Consider the following 22,021-nt stretch of genomic DNA (forward strand, 5'->3'; position numbering starts at 1 on the left):
TCCTTTTGTACCTTTCTTAATGATCCTGTGTTAGTAATTAATTTATAAGTCCCAAATATGTGAGAAAAATATTAGGGTCCCAATTAGGAGTCCTTCTGAGATCTCTCCTATGCAGTCCCCTGTGGTGATCCCTCCTGTTCAGCTTTCTAGCAGACAATCTAGTTGTAAGTAGTGATGAGCGGGTTCGGATCCTCGGAATCCGACCCGCCCGAACTTCACCTTTTTTTTACACGGGTCCGAGCGACTCGGATCCTCCCGCCTTGCTCGGTTAACCCGAGCGCGCCCGAACGTCATCATCCCACTGTCGGATTCTCGCGAGACTCGGATTCTATATAAGGAGCCGCGCGTCGCCGCCATTTTCACACGTGCATTGAGATTGATAGGGAGAGGACGTGGCTGGCGTCCTCTCCGAGTCCGTTGTATTATATTAGAACTTAGTTAGTTATAATTGTGGGGAGGATTGGGGACGGGGAGCAGCTGTTAGGGAGTACAGTGCAGGGTTTTGAGTTTAATCCGTTGTTTCTCTGCCTGAAAAAAAACGCTCCACCATATCTGTGCTCACTCAGTGTGCTGCACTGCTGCATGATATATCTGTGCTGAGTGCACTGCTCATACTGCCTAATTGTGGGGACTGGGGAGCAGTTATAGCAGGTGTACAGTGCACAGTTTTGCTGACAGTGACCACCAGTCCAGTATACGTTTGTCTGCCTGAAAAACACTGTGGTGTTTTTTTTTTTTTCTTTCTTCATGCTAGTTTGTTTAGCAGTCTGCTGACACTGCAGTGTCCACCAGGTCCGTTATACAGTATATTATATATATAATTAAGCACTAAGCAGCAGTACGGTAGGCCACGGCTGTACCTACCTCTGTGTCGACTCGTCACTCGTCGTCAATAAGTATAAGTAATACTATCCATCCATCTACATTGTATACCTGTGGTGTTTTTTCTTTCTTTCTTCATACTAGTTTAGCAGTCTGCTGCTGACACTGTCCACCAGGTCCTTTATACAGTATATTATATTTATATATAAGCACTAAGCAGCAGTACCGTAGGCCACGGCTGTACCTACCTCTGTGTCGTCACTCGTCGTCCATAAGTATAAGTAATACTATACTATCCATCCATCTACATTGTATACCTGTGGTGTTTTTTTTTTCTTTCTTCATACTAGTTAAGCAGTCTGCTGCTGACACTGTCCACCAGGTCCGTTATACAGTATATTATATTTATATATAAGCACTAAGCAGCAGTACGGTAGGCCACGGCTGTACCTACCTCTGTGTTGTCACTCGTCGTCCATAAGTATAAGTAATACTATACTATCCATCCATCTACATTGTATACCTGTGGTGTTTTTTTTTTCTTTCTTCATACTAGTTTAGCAGTCTGCTGCTGACACTGTCCACCAGGTCCGTTATACAGTATATTATATTTATATATAAGCAGCACTAAGCAGCAGTACGGTAGGCCACGGCTGTACCTACCTCTGTGTCGTCACTCGTCGTCCATAAGTATAAGTAATACTATACTATCCATCCATCTACATTGTATACCTGTGGTGTTTTTTTTTTTCTTTCTTCATACTAGTTTAGCAGTCTGCTGCTGACACTGTCCACCAGGTCCATTATACAGTATATTATATTTATATATAAGCACTAAGCAGCAGTACGGTAGGCCACGGCTGTACCTACCTCTGTGTCGTCACTCGTCGTCCATAAGTATAAGTAATACTATACTATCCATCCGTCTACATTGTATACCTGTGGTGTTTTTTTTTTCTTTCTTCATACTAGTTTAGCAGTCTGCTGCTGACACTATCCACCAGGTCCGTTATACAGTATATTATATTTATATATAAGCACTAAGCAGCAGTACGGTAGGCCACGGCTGTACCTACCTCTGTGTCGTCACTCGTCGTCCATAAGTATAAGTAATACTATACTATCCATCCATCTACATTGTATACCTGTGGTGGCTTTTAGTTGTGCGCAAAATATGGAGAACAAAAATATGGAGGTTAAAAAAATAGGGAAAGATCAAGATCCACTTCCACCTCGTGCTGAAGCTGCTGCCACTAGTCATGGCCGAGACGATGAAATGCCATCAACGTCGTCTGCCAAGGCCGATGCCCAATGTAATAGTACAGAGCATGTAAAATCCAAAACACAAAAGATCAGTAAAAAAATGACCCAAAAATCCAAATTAAGAGCGTCTGAGGAGAAGCGTAAACTTGCCAATATGCCATTTACGACACGGAGTGGCAAGGAACGGCTGAGGCCCTGGCCTATGTTCATGGCTAGTGGTTCAGCTTCACATGAGGATGGAAGCACTCATCCTCTCGCTAGAAAAAAGAAAAGACTTGCGGCAAAAGCACAGCAAAGAACTGTGCGTTCTTCAAAATCACAAATCCCAAAGGAGAGTCCAATTGTGTCGGTTGCGATGCCTGACCTTCCCAACACTGGACGGGAAGAGCTTGCGCCTTCCACCATTTACACGCTCCCTGCAAGTGTTGAAAGGAGCACTCGCAGTCCAGTTCCTGATAGTGAAATTGAAGATGTCACTGTTGAAGTACACCAGGATGAGGATATGGGTGTTGCTGGCGCTGGGGAGGAAATTGACAAGGAGGATTCTGATGGTGAGGTGGTTTGTTTAAGTCAGGCACCCGGGGAGACACCTGTTGTCCGTGGGAGGAATATGGCCATTGACATGCCTGGTGAAAATACCAAAAAAATCAGCTCTTCAGTGTGGAAGTATTTCAACAGAAATGCGGACAACAGGTGTCAAGCCGTGTGTTGCCTTTGTCAAGCTGTAATAAGTAGGGGTAAGGACGTTAACCACCTCGGAACATCCTCCCTTATACGTCACCTGCAGCACATTCATAATAAGTCAGTGACAAGTTCAAAAACTTTGGGCGACAGCGGAAGCAGTCCACTGACCAGTAAATCCCTTCCTCTTGTAACCAAGCTCGCGCAAACCACACCACCAACTCCCTCAGTGTCAATTTCCTCCTTACCCAGGAAAGCCAATAGTCCTGCAGGCCATGTCACTGGCAAGTCTGACGAGTCCTCTCCTGCCTGGGATTCCTCCGATGCATCCTTGAGTGTAACGCCTACTGCTGCTGGCGCTGCTGTTGTTGCTGCTGGGAGTCGATCGTCATCCCAGAGGGGAAGTCGGAAGACCACTTGTACTACTTCCAGTAAGCAATTGACTGTCCAACAGTCCTTTGCGAGGAAGATGAAATATCACAGCAGTCATCCTGTTGCAAAGCGGATAACTGAGGCCTTGACAACTATGTTGGTGTTAGACGTGCGTCCGGTATCCGCCGTTAGTTCACAGGGAACTAGACAATTTCTTGAGGTAGTGTGCCCCCGTTACCAAATACCATCTAGGTTCCACTTCTCTAGGCAGGCGATACCGAGAATGTACACGGACGTCAGAAAAAGACTCACCAGTGTCCTAAAAAATGCAGTTGTACCCAATGTCCACTTAACCACGGACATGTGGACAAGTGGAGCAGGGCAGACTCAGGACTACATGACTGTGACAGCCCACTGGGTAGATGTATTGCCTCCCGCTGCAAGAACAGCAGCGGCGGCACCAGTAGCAGCATCTCGCAAACGCCAACTCGTTCCTAGGCAGGCTACGCTTTGTATCACCGCTTTCCAGAATAGTCACACAGCTGAAAACCTCTTACGGCAACTGAGGAAGATCATCGCAGAATGACTTACCCCAATTGGACTCTCCTGGGGATTTGTGACATCGGACAATGCCAGCAATATTGTGAGTGCATTACATCTGGGCAAATTCCAGCACGTCCCATGTTTTGCACATACCTTGAATTTGGTGGTGCAGAATTATTTAAAAAACGACAGGGGCGTGCAAGAGATGCTGTTGGTGGCCAGAAGAATTGCGGGCCACTTTCGGCGTACAGGCACCGCGTACAGAAGACTGGAGCACCACCAAAAACACCTGAACCTGCCCTGCCATCATCTGAAGCAAGAGGTGGTAACGAGGTGGAATTCAACCCTCTATATGCTTCAGAGGATGGAGGAGCAGCAAAAGGCCATTCAAGCCTATACATCTGGCCATGATATAGGCAAAGGAGGTGGAATGCACCTGTCTCAAGCGCAGTGGAGAATGATTTCAACGTTGTGCAAGGTTCTGCAACCTTTTGAACTTGCCACACGTGAAGTCAGTTCAGACACTGCCAGCCTGAGTCAGGTCATTCCCCTCATCAGGCTTTTGCAGAAGAAGCTGGAGGCATTGAAGGAGGAGCTAAAACAGAGCGATTCCGCTAGGCATGTGGGACTTGTGGATGGAGCCCTTCATTCGCTTAACCAGGATTCACGTGTGGTCAATCTGTTGAAATCAGAGCACTACATTTTGGCCACCGTGCTCGATCCTAGATTTAAAACCTACCTTGGATCTCTCTTTACGGCAGACACAAGTCTGCAGAGGTTCAAAGACCTGCTGGTGACAAAATTGTCAAGTCAAGCGGAACGCGACCCGTCAACATCTCCTCCTTCACATTCTCCCGCAACTGGGGGTGCGAGGAAAAGGCTACGAATTCCGAGCCCACCCGCTGGCGGTGATGCAGGGCAGTCTGGAGCGACTGCTGATGCTGACATCTGGTCCGGACTGAAGGACCTGCCAACGATTACTGACAAGTCGTCTACTGTCACTGCATATGATTCTCTCACCATTGAAAGAATGGTGGAGGATTATATGAGTGACCGCATCCAAGTAGGCACGTCAGACAGTCCGTACGTATACTGGCAGGAAAAAGAGGCAATTTGGAGGCCCTTGCACAAACTGGCTTTATTCTACCTAAGTTGCCCTCCCTCCAGTGTGTACTCCGAAAGAGTGTTTAGTGCCGCCGCTCACCTTGTCAGCAATCGGCGTACGAGGTTACTTCCAGAAAATGTGGAGAAGATGATGTTCATTAAAATGAATTATAATCAATTCCTCCATGGAGACATTCACCAGCAGCAATTGCCTCCAGGAAGTACACGAGGACCTGAGATGGTGGATTCCAGTGGGGACGAATTAATAATCTGTGAGGAGGGGGATGTACACAGTGAAAGGGGTGATGAATCGGACGATGATGATGAGGTGGACATCTTGCCTCCGTAGAGCCAGTTTGTGCAAGGAGAGATTGATTGCTTCTTTTTTGGTGGGGGCCCAAACCAACCAGTCATTTCAGTCACAGTCGTGTGGCAGACCCTGTCGCTGAAATGATGGGTTCGTTAAAGTGTGCATGTCCTGTTTTTACAACATAAGGGTGGGTGGGAGGGCCCAAGGACAATTCCATCTTGCACCTCTTTTTTCTTTCATTTTTCTTTCCGTCATGTGCTGTTTGTGGAGTATTTTTTTGAAGGGCCATCCTGCGTGACACTGCAGTGCCACTCCTAGATGGGCCAGGTGTTTGTGTCGGCCACTAGGGTCGCTTAGCTTAGTCACACAGCTACCTCATTGCGCCTCTTTTTTTCTTTGCGTCATGTGCTGTTTGGGGAGTATTTTTTTGAAGGGCCATCCTGCGTGACACTGCAGTGCCACTCCTAGATGGGCCAGGTGTTTGTGTCGGCCACTAGGGTCGCTTAGCTTAGTCACACAGCTACCTCATTGCGCCTCTTTTTTTCTTTGCGTCATGTGCTGTTTGGGGAGTATTTTTTTGAAGGGCCATCCTGCGTGATACTGCAGTGCCACTCCTAGATGGGCCAGGTGTTTGTGTCGGCCACTAGGGTCGCTTAGCTTAGCCATCCAGCGACCTCGGTGCAAATTTTAGGACTAAAAATAATATTGTGAGGTGTGAGGTGTTCAGAATAGACTGAAAATTAGTGGAAATTATGGTTATTGAGGTTAATAATACTATGGGATCAAAATGACCCCCAAATTCTATGATTTAAGCTGTTTTTTAGGGTCTTTTGAAAAAAACACCCGAATCCAAAACACACCCGAATCCGACAAAAAAAATTCGGTGAGGTTTTGCCAAAACGCGTCAGAACCCAAAACACGGCCACGGAACCGAACCCAAAACCAAAACACAAAACCCGAAAAATTTCAGGTGCACATCACTAGTTGTAAGGTGTTCAGAATAGTCTAGAAATGAGTCAAAATTAATGTTATTGAGGTTAATAATACAGTAAGAACAAAAAAAAATCACATTCTGTGATTTTATCTATTTTTATGTTGTTTTAAAAAAAAAAATACAGATCCAAAACCAAAACCCGAAAGGGTGGTTATGGCAAAACCAATCCAGATCTAAAACATGAAATGAGATCCAGATCAACACAAAACCTGAAAAGTGCACATCTCTAATATATATATATATATATATATATATATATATATATATATATATATATACTGGGTAATTCAAAAGTCGCAGTACACCCTGTTGTTTCAAAAATTGTGCAGGAAATGGGAAAAATGAGTAAGGTATGGGTGAGGTGGGCTATCTTTTAGGGTATGTACCGAACATGGGCGCCATCTTGAAATTGGCCATCTTGAATCTAAGTCAGTTTTCTCATTTTCTGCACAGTTTTTGAAATAAAAGGGTGTACTGCGACTTTGACAAGTGTGAACTACAACTTTTGAATCACTACATATATATATATATATATATATATATATATATATATATATATGGGGCATCATAGCACATGGGCTCTCTCTGGCAAGAAATTTGTCATGCCTTTTCTTCGTGAGGCATGCGCCTTGTGTCCCTGTTGGGAAGATGTAGGGTTGGGGGTGGGGGGGGCAATTCTCTTTCTGGGCTCCAAAAAGTCTACTTACGGCTCTGATTACTTGGAATAAATATAAATATATATATATATATATATATATATATAAAGGATGGGAGGTACGGCACTCCACGCGGCTTGAATAATTCACTCTTACAACAGCTTGAAGATAGACAACGTTTCAGGGCTTTTATTATAGCCCTTTCGTCAGGTCAGCATAAAGACAAATGATTAAAACATACCTTTATAACAGTCATAACTCCACCAGTGACTGGCGTCTTCCGGAAAGCGGATCACCCGCCCGCCCCGGCCGGCGCTCTAACGATGACGAGCACCCAGACTCCGTCATCGTTGTGCTCCCCATCACCACGGCAACGCGATACAATCTAATGAAACATGAACCGCAGCTAAGCAAAAATTATACCTTATCATCCATAATCTGAATAAATCTAGCAGTAGCTAATAACCATCCAATGCATACAGATGAATTACATTAAATGCCAAAAGTGCATGCAACAATTACCTTGTAGATGATATATACGTCATATTATACCAACAAACCCTGTTAGCACCTGACAATTTAACATGCTGTTTCCCAATAACATGTAGTTATTAAATAATGAATATACTAATAATGCTACTAAAGCGGCCAGAGTACCAGAGAAATAATGGCTCTAGAAAACATTATGAAAAATACTGAAAAATCTAGAAAAAGCAACTAAGACCAATATGATCATTCAGGCCTCTCGGATGCACCGTATCTAATCTATGAATCCATTGGGATTCCAATTGCAGCAATCGCCTGCCACGATCACCTCCCCTAGGCAGAGGTTGAACCTGATCAATCATTCTATAGCGCAATGACACCAGGGGGTGACGTGCCTGGCAGAAATGCCTGGCCACCGGCTGCTCACTATCCCCCTTATTGATCGCAGCCTTAATTGCTGACCTGTGGGCTGCCATACGTTCCTTGAACATACGTTCGGTCTTGCCAACGTATGACAGCCCACAGGGGCATATAAGTTGGTAGACCACAAATTTCGATGAACAGGTAAATTGATGTTTAATGTAAAATGTGCGGCCTGAATGTGGATGCTGGAAAGTCTCTCCTGCAATCAAAAACTGACATGTAATGCAGGTGCATCTAAAATAACCCTTCTTTGAGCCAAGTCTTGCTTCAAATCTAGGCGTTATATCAGTACGAACCAAGATGTCTCTAAGGTTTTTACCCCGTTTGTAGCATGACATCAATTTAGTATCATTAAGTTGGAGTTCTGGATCACTTTGGACAATATGCCAAAGATTTTTTGATATTTGGTTAATTCCCTTACTTGCAGCATTATATTGACCAACCCACGGGATAATGGGACCTGCTTGAGATGTTGTTGATTGTTTATCTAATAATTCTGCTCTATCCAGGCTAAGGGCCCTAGTCTTTGCTTGTTCCAGAAAATTAATATTATACCCTCTCTCAATAAATTTTAGCATCATCTGATTCATCTGTGTCTCCGCCAGATTACGGTCAGATGTAATACGTCTGACACGTACAAACTGTGAGTATGGAAGACCATGCTTAAGAGGTATTGGGTGAAAACTGGAAAAGTGTAAGAGATTATTCCGATCCGTCGGTTTAGAAAATATTGATGTTTGAATGTAACCTGCCTCCAAAGTAATGTTGACATCAAGATAGTTAATACTGCTATCCTCGATAGTATATGTCAACTTAACTGGGTGATTCTGTTTGTTGTGTAAATCAATTATATTTATCAAATCCTGTCGTGGTCCTTTCCAAAACAGGAGCAAGTCGTCAATGTAACGACAATAAAATACAATTCTGTCAGCTACTTCAGGACTATCAAAAAAATTGTTTTGTTCTACTTCAAACATAAAAATGTTAGAGTATGCCGGGGCCACAGAGGACCCCATAGCACACCCCGTGCATTGCAGGTAAATAGCACCATCATGTAAGAAGAAATTCTTTTTCAAAATCATATTGAGCAGCTGTATGCAGAACTGAACATTCGGACCTTTGAACTCAACATGACTTTGTAAAAAACGTTCCACCGATGCCAACCCCATCTGGTGTGGAATAATTGTGTATAAACTTTGCACATCAATGCAACAAAGTAATACATCATCATCTAATTTCGGTAATTGTTGTAATTTTTTAAGTAATGAGGTAGTGTCCAATAAAAATCGGTCATGTGTCTGGATACATGGTTGAAAAAAAGAGTCCAGAAAAAGTGCTGTTGGTTGAAACAAAGACTGTCTTGCCGAAATTATAGGTCGTCCAGGGGGATCAATCATTGATTTGTGAATCTTCGGTATAGTATAGAGTACAGGCATAACGGGATGGCTTGGAACTAGTGCCTCGCGTATTTTACTAGAAATAATGCCCTCTCGTACTCCATCGTCCAACAAGGTGATCAGTTCTTTCTTATATCTAGCTGTCGGATCCTGAGACAATTTCTTGTATGTTACTTGATCAGCAAGTTGACGTTCAATTTCCTGTTTGTATTGTTCCAGATTTTGGATCACCAATGCTCCCCCCTTATCAGCAGGTCTAAAAATAATATGTGACTGTGCTGCCAGATGTTTTAAGGCTTGTGTTTCCAGCTTTGTCAGATTGTTACGGACTGTAGGAATATTTTCCAAAAATTCATCAGTTTGTTTATCCAACAAGCGCATGAAGGTGCGAACTGATGCGTTAGATGATAATGGATCAAATGTAGATTTTGGCATTATTTTCTGTACTTTCTCCGGTATCTCAGGTATGGCAGGTACAGATACTGGAGAGTTTTTTGAAAAATATTCCTTGAGTTTCAAGGATCTGTGTAGTTTCGATTTTTCAACCTGCCATTGCAGAGGATCCCAACGGCCCGTGGGTACAAATGAGAGTCCCTTTGACAAAACTTTGGTTTCAGTGGTGGACAACTCATAATCCGACAGATTAACAATTACTGTGGCTTGTTCTTGGGTGGTCTGCCCACTCTTCCTTTGCCTTTGGCATTGCTGTCCTCTCCTCGTGAACGCACGTTGGCGCCTCCTCCTTGGCCCTTTATCCTGGTATCCACACCTAAAGGGTGAGTACTGCTGTAAGCTGTATTTTTATTTTCAGATTCACTCCCAGTGGAAGTGAACTCATTGGAGGATTCCAGATCACGTTGTCTCTGTGGGCGTCGTCTGAAGAAAGGACGCTTAAACTCCCGTCTATTAGTTGTGTCCGACCATCTATATACGCTATGATTTTCATAGTCTTGATCAACCTTAGCTCTCTTTTGAGATTTGAATTTAATCAAATCTCTCTTATAGATTTGGATCTGTCCATTCAATTTCTCATACCAGTTCACTGTACTATCAGCTTCCAGTATGGCTTTCTGGGCAGATTCCAATACAGCAATCTTTTCTTTTATATTATTCATCTCTTTTGTTGACTGCTCAATAATGAGCAACATGAGGTCCATCGAGCATTTGTTAAGTATTCCTACCCATTTTTTACAAAAATTAGGGTCATTTCGTCCTATAGTTGGTGAATTACGGACCCGTAGGCCTCTGGGAATTTTTTTAGCTCGATAATACTCGGATAATGAAATACAGTGGTACAAATAATCAATTTCCTTCCTCTTGAGGCGCAGTAATTCATGATAAGTATCAGCTGTGGAGGTGGATTCAATTTGATCCCATAGGACCCCTGTATACAGGATATCTTCCGCCTCTGCCTCTGAGTAACTATGTGACTCACCAATTACATATTGGTTAAAGGAAAAACCACTCGGATCTTGCGTATTTACTAATTCTGCCATATCACTTGATATATTCGGAATATTCCTCACAATTTAGTCAATAATAATTTATTCACCCAGTAAGCAATATCAGACTAAAATAATTTTTTTTATCCTAAAGCCGCAAAAATAAAGCTCAAGGAGATAACCAAGAGCCGTCACTGGTATAAGCTTAATTGAGTACAATAATCTTTCACTCAAGAAAAGTGCAACGTGCAGACAAGGCAAACGAAATGACCAATAATTATATTAGTTCAACAAACACTACAGTCATTGATGGTCACAATAAAACTTTAGTAAATAATTGCAGAATAACCTTGCAGCGGAAAAAATTCTTTTGCACCAGAAGAGGAACGTGCTAGTAATCATATAGTGATTTTTCTCCAGCTGTATCACCTTGAATCCAGCTATATCCAATTAATCATCATGCACAATTAGTCAACATGCACCGAAAAGAAATAGCATGTATTTAGCAGCAACAGTTCAAAGTAATGTGCCAAAAAGAATTGATGCAGACAGGATATGATATACTTAGTATATCATATCCTGTCTGCATCAATTCTTTTTGGCACATTACTTTGAACTGTTGCTGCTAAATACATGCTATTTCTTTTCGGTGCATGTTGACTAATTGTGCATGATGATTAATTGGATATAGCTGGATTCAAGGTGATACAGCTGGAGAAAAATCACTATATGATTACTAGCACGTTCCTCTTCTGGTGCAAAAGATTTTTTTCCGCTGCAAGGTTATTCTGCAATTATTTACTAAAGTTTTATTGTGACCATCAATGACTGTAGTGTTTGTTGAACTAATATAATTATTGGTCATTTCGTTTGCCTTGTCTGCACGTTGCACTTTTCTTGAGTGAAAGATTATTGTACTCAATTAAGCTTATACCAGTGACGGCTCTTGGTTATCTCCTTGAGCTTTATTTTTGCGGCTTTAGGATAAAAAAAATTATTTTAGTCTGATATTGCTTACTGGGTGAATAAATTATTATTGACTAAATTGTGAGGAATATTCCGAATATATCAAGTGATATGGCAGAATCAGTAAATACGCAAGATCCGAGTGGTTTTTCCTTTAACCAATATGTAATTGGTGAGTCACATAGTTACTCAGAGGCAGAGGCGGAAGATATCCTGTATACAGGGGTCCTACGGGATCAAATTGAATCCACCTCCACAGCTGATACTTATCATGAATTACTGCGCCTCAAGAGGAAGGAAATTGATTATTTGTACCACTGTATTTCATTATCCGAGTATTATCGAGCTAAAAAAAATTCCCAGAGGCCTACGGGTCCGTAATTCACCAACTATAGGACGAAATGACCCTAATTTTTTTAAAAAATGGGTAGGAATACTTAACAAATGCTCGATGGACCTCATGTTGCTCATTATTGAGCAGTCAACAAAAGAGATGAATAATATAAAAGAAAAGATTGCTGTATTGGAATCAGCCCAGAAAGCCATACTGGAAGCTGATAGTACAGTGAACTGGTATGAGAAATTGAATGGACAGATCCAAATCTATAAGAGAGATTTGATTAAATTCAAATCTCAAAAGAGAGCTAAGGTTGATCAAGACTATGAAAATCATAGCGTATATAGATGGTCGGACACAACTAATAGACGGGAGTTTAAGCGTCCTTTCTTCAGACGACGCCCACAGAGACAACGTGATCTGGAATCCTCCAATGAGTTCACTTCCACTGGGAGTGAATCTGAAAATAAAAACACAGCTTCCAGCAGTACTCACCCTTTAGGTATGGATACCAGGATAAAGGGCCAAGGAGGAGGCACCAACGTGCGTTCACGAGGAGAGGACAGCAATGCCAAAGGCAAAGGAAGAGTGGGCAGACCACCCAAGAACAAGCCACAGTAATTGTTAATCTGTCGGATTATGAGTTGTCCACCACTGAAACCAAAGTTTTGTCAAAGGGACTCTCATTTGTACCCACGGGCCGTTGGGATCCTCTGCAATGGCAGGTTGAAAAATCGAAACTACACAGATCCTTGAAACTCAAGGAATATTTTTCAAAAAACTCTCCAGTATCTGTACCTGCCATACCTGAGATACCGGAGAAAGTACAGAAAATAATGCCAAAATCTACATTTGATCCATTATCATCTAACGCATCAGTTCGCACCTTCATGCGCTTGTTGGATAAACAAACTGATGAATTTTTGGAAAATATTCCTACAGTCCGTAACAATCTGACAAAGCTGGAAACACAAGCCTTAAAACATCTGGCAGCATAGTCACATATTATTTTTAGACCTGCTGATAAGGGGGGAGCATTGGTGATCCAAAATCTGGAACAATACAAACAGGAAATTGAACGTCAACTTGCTGAGCAAGTAACATACAAGAAATTGTCTCAGGATCCGACAGCTAGATATAAGAAAGAACTGATCACCTTGTTGGACGATGGAGTACGAGAGGGCATTATTTCTAGTAAAATACGCGAGGCACTAGTTCCAAGCCATCCCGTTATGCCTGTACTCTATACTATACCGAAGATTCACAAATCAATGATTGATCCCCCTGGACGACCTATAATTTCGGCAAGACAGTCTTTGTTTCAATCAACAGCACTTTTTCTGGACTCTTTTTTTCAACCTTGTATCCAGACACATGACCGATTTTTATTGGACACTACCTCATTACTTAAAAAATTACAACAATTACCGAAATTAGATGATGATGTATTACTTTGTTGCATTGATGTGCAAAGTTTATACACAATTATTCCACACCAGATGGGGTTGGCATCGGTGGAACGTTTTTTACAAAGTCATGTTGAGTTCAAAGGTCCGAATGTTCAGTTCTGCATACAGCTGCTCAATATGATTTTGAAAAAGAATTTCTTCTTACATGATGGTGCTATTTACCTGCAATGCACGGGGTGTGCTATGGGGTCCTCTGTGGCCCCGGCATACTCTAACATTTTTATGTTTGAAGTAGAACAAAACAATTTTTTTGATAGTCCTGAAGTAGCTGACAGAATTGTATTTTATTGTCGTTACATTGACGACTTGCTCCTGTTTTGGAAAGGACCACGACAGGATTTGATAAATATAATTGATTTACACAACAAACAGAATCACCTAGTTAAGTTGACATATACTATCGAGGATAGCAGTATTAACTATCTTGATGTCAACATTACTTTGGAGGCAGGTTACATTCAAACATCAATATTTTCTAAACCGACGGATCGGAATAATCTCTTACACTTTTCCAGTTTTCACCCAATACCTCTTAAGCATGGTCTTCCATACTCACAGTTTGTACGTGTCAGACGTATTACATCTGACCGTAATCTGGCGGAGACACAGATGAATCAGATGATGCTAAAATTTATTGAGAGAGGGTATAATATTAATTTTCTGGAACAAGCAAAGACTAGGGCCCTTAGCCTGGATAGAGCAGAATTATTAGATAAACAATCAACAACATCTCAAGCAGGTCCCATTATCCCGTGGGTTGGTCAATATAATGCTGCAAGTAAGGGAATTAACCAAATATCAAAAAATCTTTGGCATATTGTCCAAAGTGATCCAGAACTCCAACTTAATGATACTAAATTGATGTCATGCTACAAACGGGGTAAAAACCTTAGAGACATCTTGGTTCGTACTGATATAACGCCTAGATTTGAAGCAAGACTTGGCTCAAAGAAGGGTTATTTTAGATGCACCTGCATTACATGTCAGTTTTTGATTGCAGGAGAGACTTTCCAGCATCCACATTCAGGCCGCACATTTTACATTAAACATCAATTTACCTGTTCATCGAAATTTGTGGTCTACCAACTTATATGCCCCTGTGGGCTGTCATACGTTGGCAAGACCGAACGTATGTTCAAGGAACGTATGGCAGCCCACAGGTCAGCAATTAAGGCTGCGATCAATAAGGGGGATAGTGAGCAGCCGGTGGCCAGGCATTTCTGCCAGGCACGTCACCCCCTGGTGTCATTGCGCTATAGAATGATTGATCAGGTTCAACCTCTGCCTAGGGGAGGTGATCGTGGCAGGCGATTGCTGCAATTGGAATCCCAATGGATTCATAGATTAGATACGGTGCATCAGAGAGGCCTGAATGATCATATTGGTCTTAGTTGCTTTTTCTAGATTTTTCAGTATTTTTTCAGTATTTTTCATAATGTTTTCTAGAGCCATTATTTCTCTGGTACTCTGGCTGCTTTAGTAGCATTATTAGTATATTCATTATTTAATAACTACATGTTATTGGGAAACAGCATGTTAAATTGTCAGGTGCTAACAGGGTTTGTTGGTATAATATGACGTATATATCATCTACAAGGTAATTGTTGCATGCACTTTTGGCATTTAATGTAATTCATCTGTATGCATTGGATGGTTATTAGCTACTGCTAGATTTATTCAGATTATGGATGATAAGGTATAATTTTTGCTTAGCTGCGGTTCATGTTTCATTAGATTGTATCGCGTTGCCGTGGTGATGGGGAGCACAACGATGACGGAGTCTGGGTGCTCGTCATCGTTAGAGCGCCGGCCGGGGCGGGCGGGTGATCCGCTTTCCGGAAGACGCCAGTCACTGGTGGAGTTATGACTGTTATAAAGGTATGTTTTAATCATTTGTCTTTATGCTGACCTGACGAAAGGGCTATAATAAAAGCCCTGAAACTTTGTCTATCTTCAAGCTGTTGTAAGAGTGAATTATTCAAGCCGCGTGGAGTGCCGTACCTCCCATCCTTTGTTACTTCCTCGTTCTGGCACCCGGCGCACAGACATTACAAGGGAGAGCCGGACCATCTATTGTATGTATATATATATATATATATATATATATATGTTAAAAGGGAAAGGAATTGTGCATTACTTTAAAATCTCTAACTATTTGTACTGTTGCCAGATTTCTGTCAAAGTCTTTCCTACATCTTGGTACTGCCCTGTCAGCAGCAGATTATTGTGTGATACAAATACATGGAACAGAATTACATGTTAAATATAAACAGTGCAGACATTTACTTTTCATGTATTATGTTTTCATTTCCTTTCTCTCCATGGTGTATTTTCCCCAAAGCTTGGTACACCAACCAAGTATTTTCCTGTGAGAATCTATTGTCTCTACAACCATCGTACTTAAACCAACAAACCGATCAATTTAAGGATATCTAATTATTAGAGAAAGACTATTTTAAAAATAGAATTAAACTAAAGACCAATGCTGATTTATATTAATATATCCTGGGCAGGATCAAAAACAAATTAGCAGTGCTGCCTGTAGGGGTTTTGTATTTCTCTGGTAGGTTTCAATCAGATCTAATGGAAAGGAAAGGGATTTGTTGAAGGGGTGGGTGGAATTAAGAATAAAGGGAGATGACAGTAATGTTTATGAATTGGGTTACTAGTAGAATTTGAATTAGCAGATGAAAATGTGACGGCTGTGTTCACCACAATCTGCATCTACTTATTTAGCCAGATTCCCTATGAGTGGAAAAAATCAATCAGAAAATAAGTTAAGGAACAACCAAAGATGGCTCATAAATATAAAGCCATTGTAAATTGTTTATAGGTAAGATTTATTTGTATTTCAGTGTTCTATAAATATTCATTGTAGCATGTGGATATAAATTATGCCTTACATTTATTCATATGAGTGAGGTGAAAATATTCATAAACAACAGCAGAATAGTGTCGCCAAATGGTAAAATGTTCATGAAAAACAGAAGTACGCTTGGGCTTATTGTGTTGAGTGAATTCCCCAAAACATGTGAACACGTATTTTACTTAGAAAGTATAATGTAAAAATCAGCAAATTTTCCATTATAATGTTCATTTTCATGGCCAGTTAAATTTACAGGCATTGATTATTGCTGGCAGGAAGCATGTAATCACTTCTTATTTGCAGTTGTAGATATGATGGAGAGCTGTCATATGGATTACTTTAGTAGATGTAAGAAAGGATAACACACTTCCTCAATATTATTATAAAACACAACTTTTAACGCGTTGGGGCTGATATGCCGGCAGTCGGGATCCCGGAGGTCAGCATACCTTGGAGCGCAACTGAGCCCACTAGTGGAAATAGCACCTGTTATCCGGCATTCCGGCTGACGGAATTGTCAACGGTCTTGATTCTGGCATCGGTATCCTGACCGCCAGGATCTCGACTGCCGGCATATTAACTGCTTCCCCTTTTAACCAATTAAATTTTTTCCATACATTACTATAGATCACAGGTTCTCAAACTCGGTCTTCAGGACCCGACACAGTCCATGTTTTCCAGGTCACCTGTGGACTATTAAAATGTGACAGTTGGTGATACACAGTGCACCTGCCGGGTGACATGGAAACGTGACCTGTGTGGGGTCCCAATTACCAATTTTGAGAACTACTGCTATAGGTACATAATAAATTTAATTTAGCACATGGGACTTATAAGGATATTAGAAGTCAGTATGAAAATGCCTTCAGGTCATTCAACGGGATGCAGTTAATTTGCCGGCTGTCAGGATCTCAGCGGTCAGGATACCGACGCCAGAATCCCGACAGCCGACAATGCCAACAGCCAGAGTCCCGTCTCACAGGGGCTATTCCCACTCGTGGCTGTCCACGACACCCTTAGAGTGGGAATAGATCCTGTGGCGAGTGCAGCGAGACCGCAAGGGGACTCTGCACTCGCCCCACTGACGGCATACTGATGGCCGGCATCCCAGCCGCCGGTACATCATACTGATCCCCATCCAACATCTAACACAAACGTCATCTGTAATACCTGTACTGTCCATAATATAAGGTATAATAGATTATATGTTATTCTTTGATATCAATAAATAAATATGTGATGATGCTAATGTGCAGTATATGTACATTTTGTAGAAATTTTGTGAGTTATTTTTCCAATATGTAACCCTAAATAATATATGTATAATCACTTGACTTACTGACCGTTTTTGTTAGGAATACTATGTGATGTAAGGAATGACGCTCATGGACCTGACTACAAGGTAGTTGCAGTGGCAATGTTGGGCGCAAGTGGACAATGTTTTCAGCCAGCGCGTGTATCCTGATGGTTGCCACTTAAAGATGCAGATCGAAACTGCATGCAGCTAAATGGTTAGCATTTCTGTGTGGTAACGGGGTGGCTAATCAGACGCAGGCATGTCGCGATCACATGCACTGACACAGATGACCATGTTCAGACCAAGATTCTGCACCTCCACAGGTTTGGTGGAACCTCCAATGGTGCATCTTAATACACACAGCAGTGGATTAGCACAGCAGCCGGTGAGCTTCTCAGTAGGACTGAGTCCACCTCTGAATCAGACGCACATTCTATTAAAAAAATAAAAAAGAATTCTGCATATGGCATCATACCGTTACATGGAACTCTCCAGTACCATATAGTTTACGCTACAGTAAGTAATGTCATAACCCTGGTGGTGTTTGGTTCTCCGGTGCCTGAGCCTCCATACCTGGGTTGGTGCATGGGTGGTGTAATCGGGCAATATGCCTGCTCTGCTCCCCTTTACCCTTGCACTTTCTCCAATGCTGAGCAGGGGGACTCATACTATGGAACAGTACCTGTCAACAGAAAATAAAATGTTTCCGTTGCACTTTACAGGCCACCTATGTTCCACTAGACCCAATCAAAACCCAATTATTATATTCAACATTGTGTTAACTTTCAGAACTCACCTGCATACAGAAGAGTGGAACAGTGGTTAGCATTGTTGCAATGCAGGGCTGCAACCATGGGTTAGATTCTCACCATGCTACAATCCATATGGAATTTGTGTGTTCCGATAGGTGTCTTCCAGATGCTCTCCTTTCCTCCCACAATCCACAAATATTGCAATTTGCTCTATTATATGTTTGTGTGGCTGTGGTAAGGAATAAAATTGTAAACCTAACAGGAACAGGACCTGCAATGAATAACATTCTCTAGGGGGAATCCTTTTCCACGAAGGAGGCATGTAAACGCCAGCAATGGCACCCAAACTCGTCTCCTTTGTGACCACTTCTAGTGCCTGACTTGCACATTTTTGCTTGCAACCCTATGGAGCTACGAATATAAATCTGCGTGTTTGTGATAAAAATAATAATTATAATATATATTGAATCACTACGGCATTTTATCATTCTTCATTTCAAATGAAGAATTGTAGTGAATTAAAATGTCGATTGTATATTCCCTTCTGAGAGAATTTATAAGATAACAACTACATACAAGCAGATAAAAACTGTACAGGTATAATAGAGAAAATACGGTAATCATGTTTGATCTATTCATTTGCATATTCTCTTGTGTGCTTATGCCCTTCTGTATAAAATTTAATAATGCGCAGCATGTCACACTGCCGTTAAATCATCACAGGAAAATACCAGGGATGCAAAACAACCAGCCAAGTATTCTTGTGGTTGCACACCACAGGTATAAAGAAAATGAGAAGATTGTGTGGCTTATAAAACAAAATATTTACATTAAAAATCTGCACTAGTGGTTATATTGGGATAAGCTGGGATTTATAATATGGAATTTTGACTAGAGATGAGCGCCTGAAATTTTTCGGGTTTTGTGTTTTGGTTTTGGGTTCGGTTCCGCGGCCGTGTTTTGGGTTCGAACGCGTTTTGGCAAAACCTCACCGAATTTTTTTTGTCGGATTCGGGTGTGTTTTGGATTCGGGTGTTTTTTTCCAAAAACACTAAAAAACAGCTTAAATCATAGAATTTGGGGGTCATTTTGATCCCAAAGTATTATTAACCTCAAAAACCATAATTTACACTCATTTTCAGTCTATTCTGAATACCTCACACCTCACAATATTATTTTTAGTCCTAAAATTTGCACCGAGGTCGCTGTGTGAGTAAGATAAGCGACCCTAGTGGCCGACACAAACACCGGGCCCATCTAGGAGTGGCACTGCAGTGTCACGCAGGATGTCCCTTCCAAAAAACCCTCCCCAAACAGCACATGACGCAAAGAAAAAAAGAGGCGCAATGAGGTAGCTGTGTGAGTAAGATTAGCGACCCTAGTGGCCGACACAAACACCGGGCCCATCTAGGAGTGGCACTGCAGTGTCACGCAGGATGGCCCTTCCAAAAAACCCTCCCCAAACAGCACATGACGCAAAGAAAAAAAGAGGCGCAATGAGGTAGCTGTGTGAGTAAGATTAGCGACCCTAGTGGCCGACACAAACACCGGGCCCATCTAGGAGTGGCACTGCAGTGTCACGCAGGATGTCCCTTCCAAAAAACCCTCCCCAAACAGCACATGACGCAAAGAAAAAAAGAGGCGCAATGAGGTAGCTGTGTGAGTAAGATTAGCGACCCTAGTGGCCGACACAAACACCGGGCCCATCTAGGAGTGGCACTGCAGTGTCACGCAGGATGTCCCTTCCAAAAAACCCTCCCCAAACAGCACATGACGCAAAGAAAAAAAGAGGCTTTTTACTGATATTTGGTGTTTTGGATTTGACATGCTCTGTACTATGACATTGGGCATCGGCCTTGGCAGACGACGTTGCTGGCATTTCATCGTCTCGGCCATGACTAGTGGCAGCAGCTTCAGCACGAGGTGGAAGTGGATCTTGATCTTTCCCTAATTTTGGAACCTCAACATTTTTGTTCTCCATATTTTAATAGGCACAACTAAAAGGCACCTCAGGTAAACAATGGAGATGGATGGATTGGATACTAGTATACAATTATGGACGGGCTGCCGAGTGCCGACACAGAGGTAGCCACAGCCGTGAACTACCGCACTGTACTGTGTCTGCTGCTAATATATAGACTGGTTGATAAAGAGATAGTATACTCGTAACTAGTATGTATGTATAAAGAAAGAAAAAAAAACCACGGTTAGGTGGTATATACAATTATGGACGGGCTGCCGAGTGCCGACACAGAGGTAGCCACAGCCGTGAACTACCGCACTGTACACTGGTTGATAAAGAGATAGTAGTATACTCGTAACAACTAGTATGACACTATGACGACGGTATAAAGAATGAAAAAAAAACCACGGTTAGGTGGTATATATTATAATAATAATACAATTATGGATGGACGGACTGCCTGCCGACTGCCGACACAGAGGTAGCCACAGCCGTGAACTACCGCACTGTACACTGGTTGATAAAGAGATAGTAGTATACTCGTAACAACTAGTATGACACTATGACGACGGTATAAAGAATGAAAAAAAAACCACGGTTAGGTGGTATATATTATAATAATAATACAATTATGGATGGACGGACTGCCTGCCGACTGCCGACACAGAGGTAGCCACAGCCGTGAACTACCGCACTGTACACTGGTTGATAAAGAGATAGTAGTATACTCGTAACAACTAGTATGACACTATGACGACGGTATAAAGAATGAAAAAAAAACCACGGTTAGGTGGTATATATTATAATAATAATACAATTATGGATGGACGGACTGCCTGCCGACTGCCGACACAGAGGTAGCCACAGCCGTGAACTACCGCACTGTACACTGGTTGATAAAGAGATAGTAGTATACTCGTAACAACTAGTATGACACTATGACGACGGTATAAAGAATGAAAAAAAAACCACAGTTAGGTGGTATATATTATAATAATAATACAATTATGGATGGACGGACTGCCTGCCGACTGCCGACACAGAGGTAGCCACAGCCGTGAACTACCGCACTGTACACTGGTTGATAAAGAGATAGTAGTATACTCGTAACAACTAGTATGACACTATGACGGTATAAAGAATGAAAAAAAAACCACGGTTAGGTGGTATATATTATAATAATAATACAATTATGGATGGACGGACTGCCTGCCGACTGCCGACACAGAGGTAGCCACAGCCGTGAACTACCGCACTGTACACTGGTTGATAAAGAGATAGTAGTATACTCGTAACAATTAGGATGACACTATGACGGTATAAAGAATGAAAAAAAAACCACGGTTAGGTGGTATATATTATAATAATAATACAATTATGGATGGACGGACTGCCTGCCGACTGCCGACACAGAGGTAGCCACAGCCGTGAACTACCGCACTGTACACTGGTTGATAAAGAGATAGTAGTATACTCGTAACAATTAGGATGACACTATGACGGTATAAAGAATGAAAAAAAAACCACGGTTAGGTGGTAGGTATATAATAATAAATAATACAATTCTGGTCGGACGGACTGCCTGCCGTGTGCCGACACAGAGGTAGCCACAGCCGTGAACTACCGCACTGTACACTGGTTGATAAAGAGATAGTAGTATACTCGTAACAATTAGGATGACACTATGACGGTATAAAGAATGAAAAAAAAACCACGGTTAGGTGGTAGGTATATAATAATAAATAATACAATTCTGGTCGGACGGACTGCCTGCCGTGTGCCGACACAGAGGTAGCCACAGCCGTGAACTACCGCACTGTACACTGGTTGATAAAGAGATAGTAGTATACTCGTAACAATTAGGATGACACTATGACG

The sequence above is a fragment of the Pseudophryne corroboree genome, chromosome 3 (assembly GCF_028390025.1).
Source record: "Pseudophryne corroboree isolate aPseCor3 chromosome 3, aPseCor3.hap2, whole genome shotgun sequence".
NCBI lineage: Eukaryota > Metazoa > Chordata > Amphibia > Anura > Myobatrachidae > Pseudophryne > Pseudophryne corroboree.